This window comes from Canis aureus, chromosome 10 (assembly GCF_053574225.1).
Source record: "Canis aureus isolate CA01 chromosome 10, VMU_Caureus_v.1.0, whole genome shotgun sequence".
In the NCBI taxonomy this organism is placed as follows: Eukaryota; Metazoa; Chordata; class Mammalia; order Carnivora; family Canidae; genus Canis; species Canis aureus.
In genome coordinates, this window is record NC_135620.1 from 19,642,407 (window position 1) to 19,657,265 (window position 14,859).

The window sequence follows — 14,859 nt, forward strand, 5'->3', positions numbered from 1 at the left end:
TAATCTGAAAACAAAACAAACAAAAAGCGTAGCACTGTATGTATGCATCTGCTAGTACACTTGTAAGCAAATAGATGCACAATTGAAATAGGAAGAAGTTGGACAATATTTGTGTTTTCACTATGACTCATACTCAGGCATTCAGAGATCTTGCTGTAGAATGATTCTCTTTCAAAAATGAAATGGATTCACTTCAAATGCAAAGAAAAAAAAGAATCTTAAAAAAAAACTCTTTGCTGGAGGTTGATGCTGGAAAATGTTAGAACAATGGGCAAAGTACAACCAAGAGCCTTCCAATAACTGCCAGATTCCAAGTGTTCCAGAAGATTAACAGTGTCATAAGCTTAATTATGATAAATGGTGATTAGGAATTATCTTTGGCTGTTTTTTCTGGTTTTATTTTTCTGATAGGTCTGTCTTAAGTAAACAGAAATTGGAACAAAAAACAAAGAAAAAAAAGAAAATCTGCCACTTTAATCCACTTTTTAAAAAGAAGTCAGCCAGAATCACAAATCAGCTCTTATTTATTCAGGTTTAACAAGGAAAACAATGCCATTGGAAATTAATCAAACCTCAAAAAAAAAAAAAAAAAACAAAAACCAAAAAACAAAAATAAAACAAAAAACCAAAACTCTTTGCCTTTCAGATTTTTGTCTAAGTGGAAGCTATCACTCTCTTTCAGGGAGTAAAAAGATTTGCATGGGAAAGTATGCAAAATTGTAAACCATTGGGAATAAATAGTGGTATGGAGTGAGCAAGAGAGGTTTGCCAACATATATGCATATAAAAATACATGTATTTAAAAGCATTTGGAAGAAAAGGTACCATAATGGTCGAAATACAGAGTTATTTGCAGTTGTCAAAATAGGAGCTTTCGTCATGTTTTATTCATATTTTCTTGTACCTTCCAATATAATGAACGTGAATCTCTTTTGTAATAATAATATAAAATTATTGAAGAAATGTATTGAACAAAAATGGCATCTGCCATTTTCATGCATGTAATTCTTACTGTAATAGCTCTTTTTATTCTTACTAAAAAGGTACAATATCTAGTCATCACCCTCTATGATAGTCCTTCATATACATTGTGGTGGCTTTAAAACTACATCAACATATACTCTCTTCCAATTCCAATTCCTGTGACTATGTACTAGATTTAGTGTCTTGCTTCTAGCAAATAGGATAGGCCAGAAATGATGTCACTTCCATGTTCAGGTTAAAAAATATAGTGCCTCTCTTTCTCTGGTCAACCTGCCATATTGTTATTATTGCTATGGACAAACCCATATGACAAGGAACTAAGAACCTTGGTCCAGTAGCCCATGAGGAACTGACACCTGGCAACGATCAGGGGATAATTTTGGAAGCGGATCCTTTAGTGCTCCACAAATCTACATGATTACAGGCCTGGCTGACATCTTGACAGCAATCTGATGACAGACCCTGAGCCAAAATCACTCAACTAACCTATGCCATGATCCCTGACCTTCAGATAGTGTGAGATTACTGCTTGCTGTCTTTGCTTCTAGATCTTAAGATAAATTGTTACATAATAATAGATAACTAATGCAATCATATGTAAGGATTATCCACAACTACTCTTGGAATTCTCAAGGACAATGAAACTCCCCAATCTCTACCACCTCCAAAAACTAAAAGCATTATCCAAAATATGAGTATATATCAGGAAACTAAGCCATACATAGCAACTAAAGAAGGGGTTCAATGGCAGTCCATAGTCATCATCAGAAGTTGACGGAGTTCATACATCAGCCACAGCTTTTACTTTTGGTTTTCTGTCTTTCTCAAATCAACAGGTGGGAATAAAGGAAGGAAGGGAGTGGATATAATTTTGGGAAAAACCCTCTAACTCCTTTTATTTGGGATTGAACCATCTATGTTGTCCCAGACTAGGAGAAGTGAGAAACAGTGATTGGCTTTCAAGAGAATTTTTAAAGGTTTAATGCTTGTACTCTGTTTGAATTTATATCACATTTTCTGATTCTTTTTGTTTTGCTTAGTCCATATTTTTTATCTCATTTCTTGTCTTTTTAATTACTCCCTTTTCACTTTTTTCCCTCTTCTAGTTTAGAAAATAGGAAATATATTTCTGTTCTTTAATTGGCTTGGTTACATTAATAATTTCAAATTATTTCAAACAAACATAATTGAAGTCTAAAGTTAACGGTATTTCATCTCCTTCCAGAAATTAATGATTGCTGAGTTTAAGGTCCATATGGAAACACATGAGGACCTTGTTGAAATGTAGATTTTGATTTGATTTTGATTTTGATTCTGTAGGCCTAGAGTGGACCAGAGTGTCTACATCCTAATAAACTCCCAGCTGAGTGTAATGTTTCTGCTCTGTGAAACACCCTTTAAATAGAAACTCCTAGTCCCACATAACTTCTTAATTCTTTTTTATAATTCATATTCCCAATTTATTTAAAATTTATCTGATTTTTCTCTTTTTAAACTACTATAGATACTCTCATTGTTTGGCAAGTCCTCTTTTTTTTTTTTTTAAGATTTATTTACTTATTTGAGGAAAGAAAGAGAAAGCACGTGAGCACGGGAAGGAGCAGAAGGAGAGAATCCTCAATCAGACTGCCTCCTGAGCAGGAAGCCCAACACAGGGTTCCATGCCTGGACATTGAGATCATGACCTGAGCCAAAATCGAGAGTCATGTGATCATTTGACTGAGCCACCTAGATGCCCCATCCGCAAGTCTTATTTATAGTTCTCTGTTATCTCTGTTCTTCACTCATGCATTTCACACTGGTCCTTCAGGGTTGTTTTTTTTTTTTTTTCCCCTACTTGATATAATGATATACTAGTAACAAACTTCTTAATTTAAGTATGTTAGAAAATATCTTTATTTTGCTTTTATTGTTCAACTTTGGTGTGTATCTTTAAAAAAAACAGTATTTTCTTCCATATCCCAAATAATATTATCTCATTTCAAATAATAGTGTCTTAAGATGCTATATGATCATTTGTTTAAATTCAAACTTTCCCTACTGCTCCAAAATACCCAAACCAGGAGAATCCCAACACCATCGATTTAATTGGCTTCTTATTTCTTTTAAATAAGAACCATTATATAGTTAAAGTTCTCTCATGTAAACAAAAGTAATCTCTAGTTTACGAGTTAGTGTTATACAAATTTCTGGTTCCCATCAACAGTTTGTCTTAAAGTTTTATAGTTTTAACACCAGTTCACTAAAGTATTGTCAAATCTATATTGTCATCAAGATTGGCAAAAATGGATTATTCCTGATTCTTTTACAGAATTCTCTACTTTCCTTTTTTTAATGAGGCTGGTTAGTGCCCTAAACTATAGTTGCTATTTCAACTAAGAGTAAATTCTTAATTATTATTCTTTAATTAGCAGATTTCAAAGAAAAGAGTCAATTAGTAGTTTGTTTTTTTTTTCTTTTTACTTTGATAAAGTTGGGTGCTTTTTTTCAGATTTCACTTAAATCCTGATTAGTTGGGATGCCTGGATGGCTCAGCAGTTAAGCTCTGCTTTAAGCTCAGGGTCTGATCTTGGAGTTCAGAGATTGAGTCCCACATCTGGCTCCCTGCATGGAGCCTGCTTCTTCCTCTGCCTGTGTCTCTGCCTCCTCTGTGTCTCTCATGAATAAATAAATAAAATCTTTAGAAGAAAAAAAAATTCTGATTAGTTAATATACAGTACAACATTAATTTCAGGAGTAGAATTCACTGGTTCATCACTTATGTATAACACCTAGTGCTCATCATAACAATTACCCTCCTTAATACCCATCACCCATCTATCCCATCCTCCGCCCACCTCCCTCCATCAACCCTCAGTTTGTTCTTAATCATTAAGAGTCTCTTATGGTTTGTTTCCCCCCCCCCCCCATTATTCCACTCCCATATGTTCATCTGTTTTTTAATAGTTTCTTTGAATAGAGACTTGAGATTTCTTTTTTGTTGATTGTCATCATTAGCCCAAGTATTTTCATAGATTGTGTTTCATTTACAATCATTATTCAATATTGCAACATAAATTGTAATAAATTTGATTAGATGGAGTGCTTTTAAGTTTGTACTTGTTATAATTAATTTAATTCCACATCCATCCTCATAATCATGAACCAGTAATACCTACCACTCAAATCAAAGCTCATCATGGAAGATAACAGGTCTGAAATACGATGCAAAAGAGTTTAAAGATATATCTAAAATGTGTAACGAAGAGAAATATATGACATTCTGACGATTATAAAACATGTCCTCTGATTTCTGTTAGAATTTTTATTCATTTGCTCATTAATTCATTGATTTATTTAATGATTAGTTCTTAAGTTCTTGTTTTTTCCCAGAGAGTCCACAACTCATTAAGGATATAACTGAGTTCAAATCATGTATATTCTCTGTCCCCATAAAGATTACACTGCAGTCTTGAAGGATCCTCAATCAAAATAGTTCATTAATAAGTTTAAAATGATCACTTTGATAGATGCTATGCAGGAAGGAATCCCCCTTTTGGGACTCACAGCCCTGGTCTCAGACGGTTGTAGAAATGTCCCTGAGAAAGTGGCACTCCATCCGAGAATGGAAAGATAAGTAGGACTTTAGTAGATGAACCCGGAAACGAAGTAGGGTGGATATTTCAGAAGAAAACAAAATAACTGGGCAGCCCTGGTGGCTCAGCGGTTTAGCGCACCCTTCAGCCCGGGCATAATCCTGGAGACCCGGGATCGAATCCCACGTCAGGCTCCCTGCATGGAGCTTGCACCTCCCTCAGCCTGTGTCTCTGCCTCTCTCTCTCTCTCTGTGTCTCTCATGAATAAATAAAATCTTAAAAAAAAAAAAACTAATTCTAGGTAATGTAAGGTGAAAATGTTTCAAGTAGATAAAGTTCAGCAGACAGAAAAAACAAGTGAAGTGATGCAGAAACCTTGCAGAAGCCATTCTGATGCAGGGTAAAGCTATTTATTGGTACATAACTTCAAGTGTCTGAAAGTATATCCAATAACTCTTCATAGAAGTTCACACTAGAGAATTATGTTATGAATTGGAGAAAAGCAAAAGGGAATTGTTTTAGCTGTAAAACTTTTCAAAGTGTTGGAATTATTTTTGTGAACCAATATTATTTTTGAAATTCAAAAATATTCAAAACAGAACTCTCAGAATTAATTCTATTTTTGTTACTTTATAAAGAATGTGCTTAAGACAAAGAAAGGTATATGTTTAATCAAATACTTTCATAAAGTCATGGTACATAAATGGTGTCCACATACACAGAAAAATATAGATGATCACATGCTGTTCAGGCAAACTAAGATATCTCAAGTAAACTTGAATATTTTTTTTTTTTTTAGAAAGTATCTACATGTAGAGTAGATACTCTGAACTTCTGGATCTTGGAGTTTTTTTTCTAATAGGCGTTATGGCAGGTATGTTATGCTTTTATTAGTCCACTCTACTTTGCTGTGTGGAAGTTTCCTTGAACTCAACTGAGAAGCTCAGATTCTCTATCTGCATTCTTTTTAGAAAGGGAACTAAACTCGCAATCCTCAAATGAAAGTTTTAAGCATCAGGAATTTAGCCTTTCTTCTAAATAAATGCCTTTGCTTCTTTAGCTTTTGGAAGAAACTGCCCTAAATGAAAAAAGAAAAGAGAGACTTGGAAACCTCCAGAATGCCCCCAAAAGACTTCCTTTGCATAGAATCGTTCATCAATTTCAACAGTAACAGAAAGTAATGGAAACGTGATCTGAATGGGCAGCGGAAACCTGAGTAGTAACTTAAAACTCCATTGAAGTTGTTCATCAGATATAGGACCCAGCTTGTTCTTTGTAAAATCAATATTTAAGTGTTTTGGACTTTTTTTTTTGCCAGAATTAAAACATATCTTCCCAAAGGAATGGTGGTGGTAAAATAGAAGTCCTATGTTAAGAGCACTGGACTTTCATCGGGCAATTTGTGGCATGAGTTTTTATAAACGCTACAAAATAAGACCCGATGTATTCACAAATATGCAGATCTTTACTTAGAACTGTTTGGGAAACTATTCTATCACAAAATTTATTCGTATTAAATGTATTTTTAAGGGAATAAAATGGTTTTAAAGCTGTAAATCTCTGGCATGGAGAATAGGTTTGTTTGTTTGCTTTTTTTTTTTTTTTTTTTTAAGGTGCTCCCAACCATGCTTTTAGTAAATTTGGTTTTCCAGTTTTCTTAGTTTTACACATATATCATTTACTCCTAGTTTATATGCCTATATTTATAACTTTATAGCCCCTAAAACAGAAGTTCTATGCCCGTTTAACTTCTAAAAAGAGAAAAATAGCTTGGAAATTAGGTCTAGAAATATATATATATATTTAAAACTTATTTACTTGAGAGAGAATTGGGGGTAGGGGCAGAGGGAGAGAGAGAGAGAGAGGGAATCTTCAAACAAACTCCTGCTGAGTGTGAAGCCTGATGTGTGAAGCTCAGACTCACAACCCTGAGATCATGACCTGAGCTGAAATCAAGAGTCAAATGCTTAACCCACTGAGCCACACAGGCACCCCTAGGAAAATTTTTTAATTCAGAAGCAACAGATTAAGAGTCATCCTGTGGTCCCAAGGGGGAAAAAAGTAAAATCCTATAAAATTCTGGTATTTCCCCTCCAGATCTTGGAAAATAATTGAATCTTGTCCTTCTTTTGGTGATTGGTATTTTGATGTTTAGTAACTATGGAATTAGCATCTCAGGAAATATTTTGTGATTTTATAAGGAAAATTATTTCTCAGTGACTTTGGAAGAGCTTTGCTACTCTCAACATAAGGCAGAGAGAGTAAGAAGAAAAAGAAGGCAGAAGAGGGAAAAGTCAAAGAACGGGTGTCTTTGAGACAAGGCCAAATTATCAAAATGTTTTTGGGTAAAAATTAGTTATAAGCCAATCCATGAAATGAGGCAAAGATAAAAAAAAAAAAAAAAAAAAAAGATCTTGGTACACTCTTATACAGTTGTTTTCAACCACTATTTAAACACAGAAATAATTTGGGGCACCTATGTGACTAAGTCAGTTAAGCACCCAACTCTTGATTTCAGCTTAGGCAATGATCTCAGGGTCCTGCGATTGAGCCCCTCACTGGGGCTCTGTGTTCAGTGGGAAGTCTCTTGGAGGATTTTGTCTCCCTTTCCCTCTGCCCCTACTTCTACTCCCATCCTCATGCTCGCTCTCTCTCTCTCCCCTCCCTCTTTCTAAAATAAATCTTTTTTAAAAAAATAAACACAAAAATTATTTAAAATCTATTATTTTTAGCACTTTGTTGGTTCTCTTTGAGAATAATTATAGCACTGTATTTTTTCCAATATGACATATTTAAAATATATATCATTAAAATTTTCATTAATCTTAAACATGAAAATAAAGTTTAAAAAACTCTAATTAGTGATGTATATTTAAGATATTTGAAAGAAAGCTATATCTACATTTCAGTTAATGATCATTTAAAGTATATAGGTATCTGTGTATATATATGCATATATGTGTGCAGTACAGAAACACATGTGTGTATATGCATGTGTATATGTGTGTATATATGTATATTGGTGTACATTTATTTATACTACATTGAAGTTAAAAAAGATTCACATCTTTTTGCATAGTGAACTGTCATGAATTCTTCTTCAATTGTCTAGAATTCTTTCTTAAGGCGAAGGGATCATCACCTTCCTTTGTGCACCTTTAAAAAAAATCAACTTTAATCAACTCTAAATAACTATTAAATTGAAGTTTTGTTAAAATCAACATCTGTTCAAGATGAATTAATTCTAGAAGGCTGAAACAATCAAAACAACAAATATTTGTGCCTATGTTTAAAAAAATTCTAATTTATTTCTCTTTATTTTTAAATTGACTCCATACAGAACTTAGCAAATTATGTTTCCTATGTATAAATATGACGCATTATCAGTGGCTCCACTCTGTTGCCATTATCCAGGACCAAACAAATGTCTCCATTTTTTTTTATTTGATCATCTTGCATATCTAGGATACTCCAGAGTGTTCATTGAATCCACTCACTTTTTAAGCAGCATTTTAAGATTGGCCAAGCTCAAGATTTTATCACAGATCTTTTTATCTTAACTTTTAAACACATCCTTCTCTTCTCTATCATTCTTGGGTTCTGAGGTACCCCTCAGACCCCGGTGCCAAGGTTGTCACCTCTCTGACACCATAGAATCAGACTGTCCCATCTTAGCTGCTCTGACTTCATCTGTGACCCAGATATCCCCTACCTATGTCCTGACCTGTGTCAAGAAGGGAGAGGTAAAAGAGGGAAAAGGGCATTTTTATCCAACAGAGACCCATTGTATCACACTTTGGCACATGTAGTCTCTTGATAAGGAGTATATGCAGCCAAGTGGTCATTATTTTGATGATCCAAAATCATGTACTGCAATAAGGGACTCTAGATAGCCAAACCAGAATTAAGTTTGAATTCCTCAGATCCTCTTTTGGCCAGGCTGTCAACTGGAGAGCATACTAACTAGGCTAGCCTTAGTTTGTAATTAGGGGAAGAAGGAACATTGCATCCAGAAACGGCCCTAGCAGAATCATGAATTTCCTAAGTTACTATGTAACCTTCTACTTTCTTTGACCTGATCATTATATAGGAAGAGGCTAAAAGGAGATGGCCTTCTCTCCCTGGATCCACATTTAGGAACCAAAAGTGCTTTAATAAGGTATGGGGTGATGGAAATAAGTCAGAAATCTTTTTGAGTTGATTTTCATTTTTATTTTTTATTATTTTAAAAGATTTTATTCATTTGAGAGAGAGCACTAGTAGAGGAGAGGGACAGAGAGAGAGAGAGAGAGAGAGAGACAAGTAGACTCCCTGCTGAGCATGGAGCCCAATTTAGGGTTTGATCCTAGGACCCTGAGATCATGACCTGAGCTGAAGTCTGACACTTGAGCCACCTATCCAGGTGGCCCTTAGGTTGATTTTTAAAGGTTCTGCTCCAACATTCAGGAATACCTGATACTCTTGGGTGATAAAGAGAAGGGAAATCCATCAAGTCAGTTGACTGTCAATCCATTGTTGAGCAGCTTTTTCAATAAAACATTCATTGTTTTCATACTGCAAATGATCAAGTAAGCCAAAAATAGGACAGCAATGAGTTTTAAGGGTTGCCCTGATTACACTGGAACAGCAACATTCATCTAAAATGATGTCAACACTGGTGAAACACTACAGATAATCTTAAACCAGTCAGGGTTCCAAAGATCACTTTGGCTTCTGCCCATGGTGCTAGTGAATTTAGCTCCTTTCCTATTCCACAAACCATTGCCTTATTATGACTGCTGTCTGTCTCCTGATTTTTAATGACAATCCCAAGAGGTGATATTCACTGAATTATGTTTACTCCATGTTGTTAGGACATCTTTGACATGATATAGCATATAAGCCAAAGAATAAGTTTTTAGTTTTGAAATTTTAAGAAGGGTAGGAATCTATATATTTGAGCTACTATGGTATAGTATGTTAAACCTCAACAGATTTGCAACCACTTCTACTTGAGGCCAGTTACAATGGAAGATGTTGCTATCTTTGTTGCTTTACCAGATTTGCCCAAGCAACACTATCAGTGTAAATACACTTGTAAGCAACTTTTACATGATTTCATCCATCTTCTCAAATTCCTTGGAGGAAGATAATATCCATTTTTATAAATAAGCATATATGACTTATCTATTATTATGCCATCTCGAAGCAGCAAAAGACCCCACAGAAACTGGGATCTTCGATACTAAAAAATTGATACTTGGCCAGAGCTGTCATTGAAGATTTCCTCCCAGAAGGAGAGTATAACTTGGGTCTTTTGTCTTGTATTAAGTAGAGATTGGATGTGTAACTTGTAAATGCTCACAAATAGCTCAGGGAATTTTTGATACTTAATTACAAGATTGAGTCAACTAATATAATCCCATGGATTCTCAGGTTCTCATTAGATACTCTTGATGTTGGAGATTCTTGTGTGCAGCAGTGGATGCAGTAGGTTGATTTGGCCCAGCCTGTCATTTCCCCCACCCCTGCCCCCAATTACCTGGATGATGTATTGATAGAGTGGGTAGTGCTACTGAATAATTCTTTCATCTGAGGGTGAAGATGAAAACAAACCAGTCAGTTCTCCCAGCATTGTTCCCTCAGTCTTTGTTTTATCTTCCAAAGGTTTGATGTTTGATAATGAATAAATTAGGATAAAATATGAATGTACCCTCTGTAAGGACCCAGCAGGAAACATTGGCTGTTGAGCCAGATCTCAATCAGCAAATGAAAGGGGTTCATTTTGGCATCAAGACCAGGCCTGTGAAGTCTGTTTATTTAGAAGAATATTGAAGATGAAAAAGGAAGTTTGTGTGCATGGTGTTTATGTGTGTGCAAGAGAGATAATAGAAAGGCTTGGGAAACACTTCAAATTTTATGTAAAATAATTTCATTTCCTTATAATGTCATGTCATTTATTCTTTAAAAAAATTAAGTAATTTACTTCCCTATTAATTGGTGTAACTGGTTATTAATGCACATAATGTTTTATCTTTTGGAGGCTGAGCATCCTTTAGAGCTCATACACATATTTAAAATATCTATTTTTCTGGCATAAACTATTGCTCATTCTCCTAGAGACAAATAAAGCTATTTGTGAAAAAGAAAATTGTACAGAAACTGGCTTTATGTGGAATTACATGAATGGCATCATAAATGTGATGTTAATACTCCTTTTCCGATGTTATGAAACTTAAATCTGCTTCTCTCTTCCTGGTCTCCTACACATACAATACTACTTTAAAGGTTGCTTCGTACTGTTATTCTGAGGACTATGCCATAAGTGACTCAGCCATATTAACTTAAAGCCAGGATCTGGGGCTAGGAACAGGCACATGGAAGATGGCATGCAGTCCCATGCTGTTGCCATTCTCTTCACATCCGCCCACCATGAGAGCTGTCACAGGAAGTTAGCAACCCCCAGCTCTTCTTGTCACTCTGCTTGGAGATGGAGGCTGACTTTTGCCTCTAGCTCTCCCTCCATCTAGGGCACACCTAAAAGTAAAAAACAGAGGCTCTGGCATAGTCTTCAGTTCTAAACTATGCAAGAGGAATGAAGTTCATCTGATGAAACATTGTCAAGTAGGCAGAGTATTTTTCTGGCATCCCCGTTGGTGCGCTTTCCCACGCTTCACTGTGTCCTTCTTTCTACTTCATTTCAGACTCCAAGAAGGCTATGAAACGAGAATTGAGGAAAGGCTGTGATACAGGTGGGGAGGCACTCATCCTTTCTGTACACCCATTAGCTGTTATATGTGGGCTCACTTACATTAAACTCCCTTTAACTATAAAGCCCCAAACTAAATATCTAAATGAAAAAAAAAAAATCTGAAAGTATAACTCACAGGTTGGAGAGGTATTTTGAGTGACAAAAGCACTTCCCCAAATAACCTTTCACAGATCATGGCTTCTAATGGTACATTTATATATAACAAGCCCTGAAGGCCATGCTCTTTTAGAAAACACTTTAAGATTCTATACCCTCAGGTGACTATTACAGTCTTTTTGAGTCATTGAGCACAAAGTAGTAATTCTTGTCCTTATTATTTTTCATGATGTAAGTGAACTGGCTCAGTGTAGAATCCAATTTTTTCAAGTAGGGTCACTATGGAATATTTGGGAAAATATACATAGCAAGTCTATTACCTTGTTACATGGATTTTGCAATTCGAGCATTTTTATTCTTTCAATCTGTAATCAGATATGTTCTTTTTTGATTTGAAAAATAGGAAGATGTAGATAAGGCAGCTAACTTATGAAACACTGCTTATATTGAGTAAAGACAAGAGTTTTTTTTTTATTCCTTTGAGAGAAAATTTTAATCTGAGAATGTCTAAATAGGATTTCTTGAAGGGATGGGTAAAGTAACACAAGATATACAGCTATGTCTTATATATACAGTAAGATCAAAATACATTAAAAGTTACTTCCTTTGTGTTGTGTCTAGCTGTAATTGACAGTCAATATATTTACTTAAAATTTTCCCCTGACTTCTTTTCTCCTCACTTCCTTTTTTCTTTGTGACTATCAAAGCTGAGATTTTTATCTATTAATTAGTAGCACAACTTACTTAGAATTGCCTGTGGCAAGCATGTGTCATTGGTCAGGCCTACATTCCTACCATATAATTAACTGACTTTCAACAAGGGTAGGGGGCGGGGTAGAAAGAGAAGCAAGAGTAAAGAAGAAAGTTGTTAGAGGAGAAGTATCCATTGTAGGATTATGTCTATTAATAAATAATAAGTTGCAATTCTTTATCGCATCACTAGGTGGCATGTGATTGACTTGAACAAAAATCAAACTACAGAAGAGCCAGGAAAATCATGATTTGAAAAAACGGCTATGTCTGGAAATTATCTATATTTATTTATTTTCTAATCAATTTGCACAGTTCACAAGTCAGATACCACAAATTTATATTGGGCATCAAATGATTTAGTACCTGTAAAAGTGTTCTTACTGCCCAGGGTACAGTTAGCACTCAGTACGAGTAAATTTATTTTTTGTGTTAAGACAGAGTAGGACGTGTTTTTTTGTTTTTTTTTTTTTTACTGTGTACGTTGCTTTTCAAGTGACTAACCTTATTAATGAGAGAGGTCAAGAATTTCTGTAACTAGAAATATATTTCCACAGGGTTTATGGAATTGTTTCAAAGATAAAGATATAAAGTAGATTCTTCTAATTATTCCTAAACGTTGGGAGGGTACTATTAATAATTACTACCATCTGAATTCTGCAATGCATTCTTAAATTTGATGATTTCTCACCATATCCTAAATTGAAGTTTCTGAAATTTACAGATGTATTACCTGCCCACTTTTGTGACCCATACCATGTTTACCCACTTTTGTTTAAAAAAGTGATGAATTTAAAAACTTTACTCTTTCCTTTCTTCTGTAAAAAATATGCCACAATACAATAATTGAGACCCCACAAATAAAAGTGGCTTTCATAAGTTGTATGTGGTAGATTAGAGAGAGAACATTGGGAAATTGTGGCAACACTTTAGAGCATTATCAATATTGATATGCCTTATAAAGAGAATATCCAGCTAGTGAATAAATGTGTTTACCATTCATTTTTACTTTTTAAGATATGAAAATAATGACAGAGAATTGGCTTGAAGCAATGTCCAAAATAAAAATTTTCTCCTACAATGTGTCATTTAGAGAGTTACAAAAAGAAAAAAGCAATCTAATAATTCTAGAAAAAGAAGGGACTTTCTTATTTTTGTGAGAAATACTGTAAATACATTACTTAAACCCTAACAATGCATGAAAAGAAGTGTTATTATTACATAATATTATGAATTTATTATAATAAATTACATAATATGTATGAAGAAAAAACTTGCCAAAGTCGCTTATGAGTGGAAAACGCTGATCTAAGTGAATGGATATTCACTTAGAAACCATTTTTTATTAGGTAATCTCTGTTGAATATTTCCAATAAATAGATTTTCTAGATAGTTAGAAATGTTACCTATTTCCATAAAAATATAATCACTGTCTGTTGATCACAGTTTTACAAATGGAGGAAGAAATTTCATTTGTTCTTATACATGAATGCCTTGGCAGTGAATCAAATGTCAGATATTCAAAGTGAGGGATCACAAATGATATTTAAATAATAATATAAGTAACTAAAAATATTATTGAAGGCATTTCTGTTTCTAACAGAGTAGATAAAATAATTTGGACCAAACTCTCATGAGAATATCTAGAGAATCTGGGGGGAAACTCATGCATTCTGAAAATGCTGGAGGGTGGGAAAAGAGAGTTAAAATTTATCAGACCAGAAGTTAGGATAGAATAGAGCCCCAGTATAGTAAGCCTGGAATTTGGGATTGACTTTCCCTTCTAATTATGCCACTCGGGTCAGGAGAGCCAAAGTACTCAAAGGTCAATTAAGTACTTTGACAGTCTGGTACAGACCAGGAGATGGAGATTGGAGTCCAGGAACCTCCAAAGAAGAGGAATTGAGTAACTTCTCATTTATTAGGTGAAAAGAGCTCCACCCTGGGGTGAAAGTGAGCTCTATGTAAAAAGGTCTTTCCAGGAATTAGAGCCCAGAGCCAACTAATCTCAGATCGTCTGGTGGATTGAGGCAATCCCAGATTTCTAGTGCCCCGGCAGCTAGCAGAAAGAAAACAAAAAGATTTTGAAGCAAGATGCCATGTTTGGAACATGACAGCATATGTGGTCTCAAATTATTTCTCCAAACAACGTTTCAAATAGATAATCTGGGGCACCTGGGTAGTTTAGTCAGTTAAATATCTGACTCTTGATTTAGGTTCAGGTCATGATCTCAGGGTTGTGAGACCAACCCCCTCATGGGGCTCCGCATTGGGCATAGATCCTTATTGAAATTCTCTCTCTTGGGATCCCTGGGTGGCCCAGCGGTTTGGCACCTGCCTTTGGCCCAGGGCGTGATCCTGGACACCTGGGGTCAAATCCCACGTCGGGCTCCCGGTGCATGGAGCCTGCTTCTCCCTCTGCCTGTGTCTCTGCCTCTCTCTCTCTCTCTCTCTCTCTCTCTCCTTGTGTGACTATCATAAGTAAATAAAAATTAAAAAAAAAAATTCTCTCTCTCCCTTACCCTCTGCCCCTCCCTCCTGCTCATGTGTATTCTTTCTCCCAATAAAATCAATCAATCAATCAATCAATCATCCAAACAAAACCAGACAAATGAGAAGACAAACAGCACGACTGAAAACCAGCAGCAACAATAGAATATAGTGCTATGTTCTGTATGTTTGTGTCCTCCCAAATGTCTTACA

At 35.2% G+C, this 14,859-nt stretch overlaps 1 long non-coding RNA gene across 6 annotated transcripts in view; it reads left to right on the plus strand.

Annotated features, from left to right (window-relative positions):
- LOC144321604 (uncharacterized) overlaps positions 1-14,859 on the plus strand; it is a 193,306-nt gene that overhangs the window by 156,120 nt on the left and 22,327 nt on the right. For 3 of the 6 annotated variants that reach the window (XR_013387207.1, XR_013387206.1, XR_013387203.1), the window contains 2 exons: positions 5,359-5,433; positions 5,620-6,334. The exons of 2 other annotated variants lie outside the window; for them this stretch is intronic. This is a non-coding gene — a long non-coding RNA (uncharacterized LOC144321604). Of the gene's footprint in view, positions 1-5,358; positions 5,434-5,619; positions 6,335-14,859 lie in introns of those variants that run through there. One more of the 6 variants, XR_013387205.1, reaches the window with a different exon arrangement.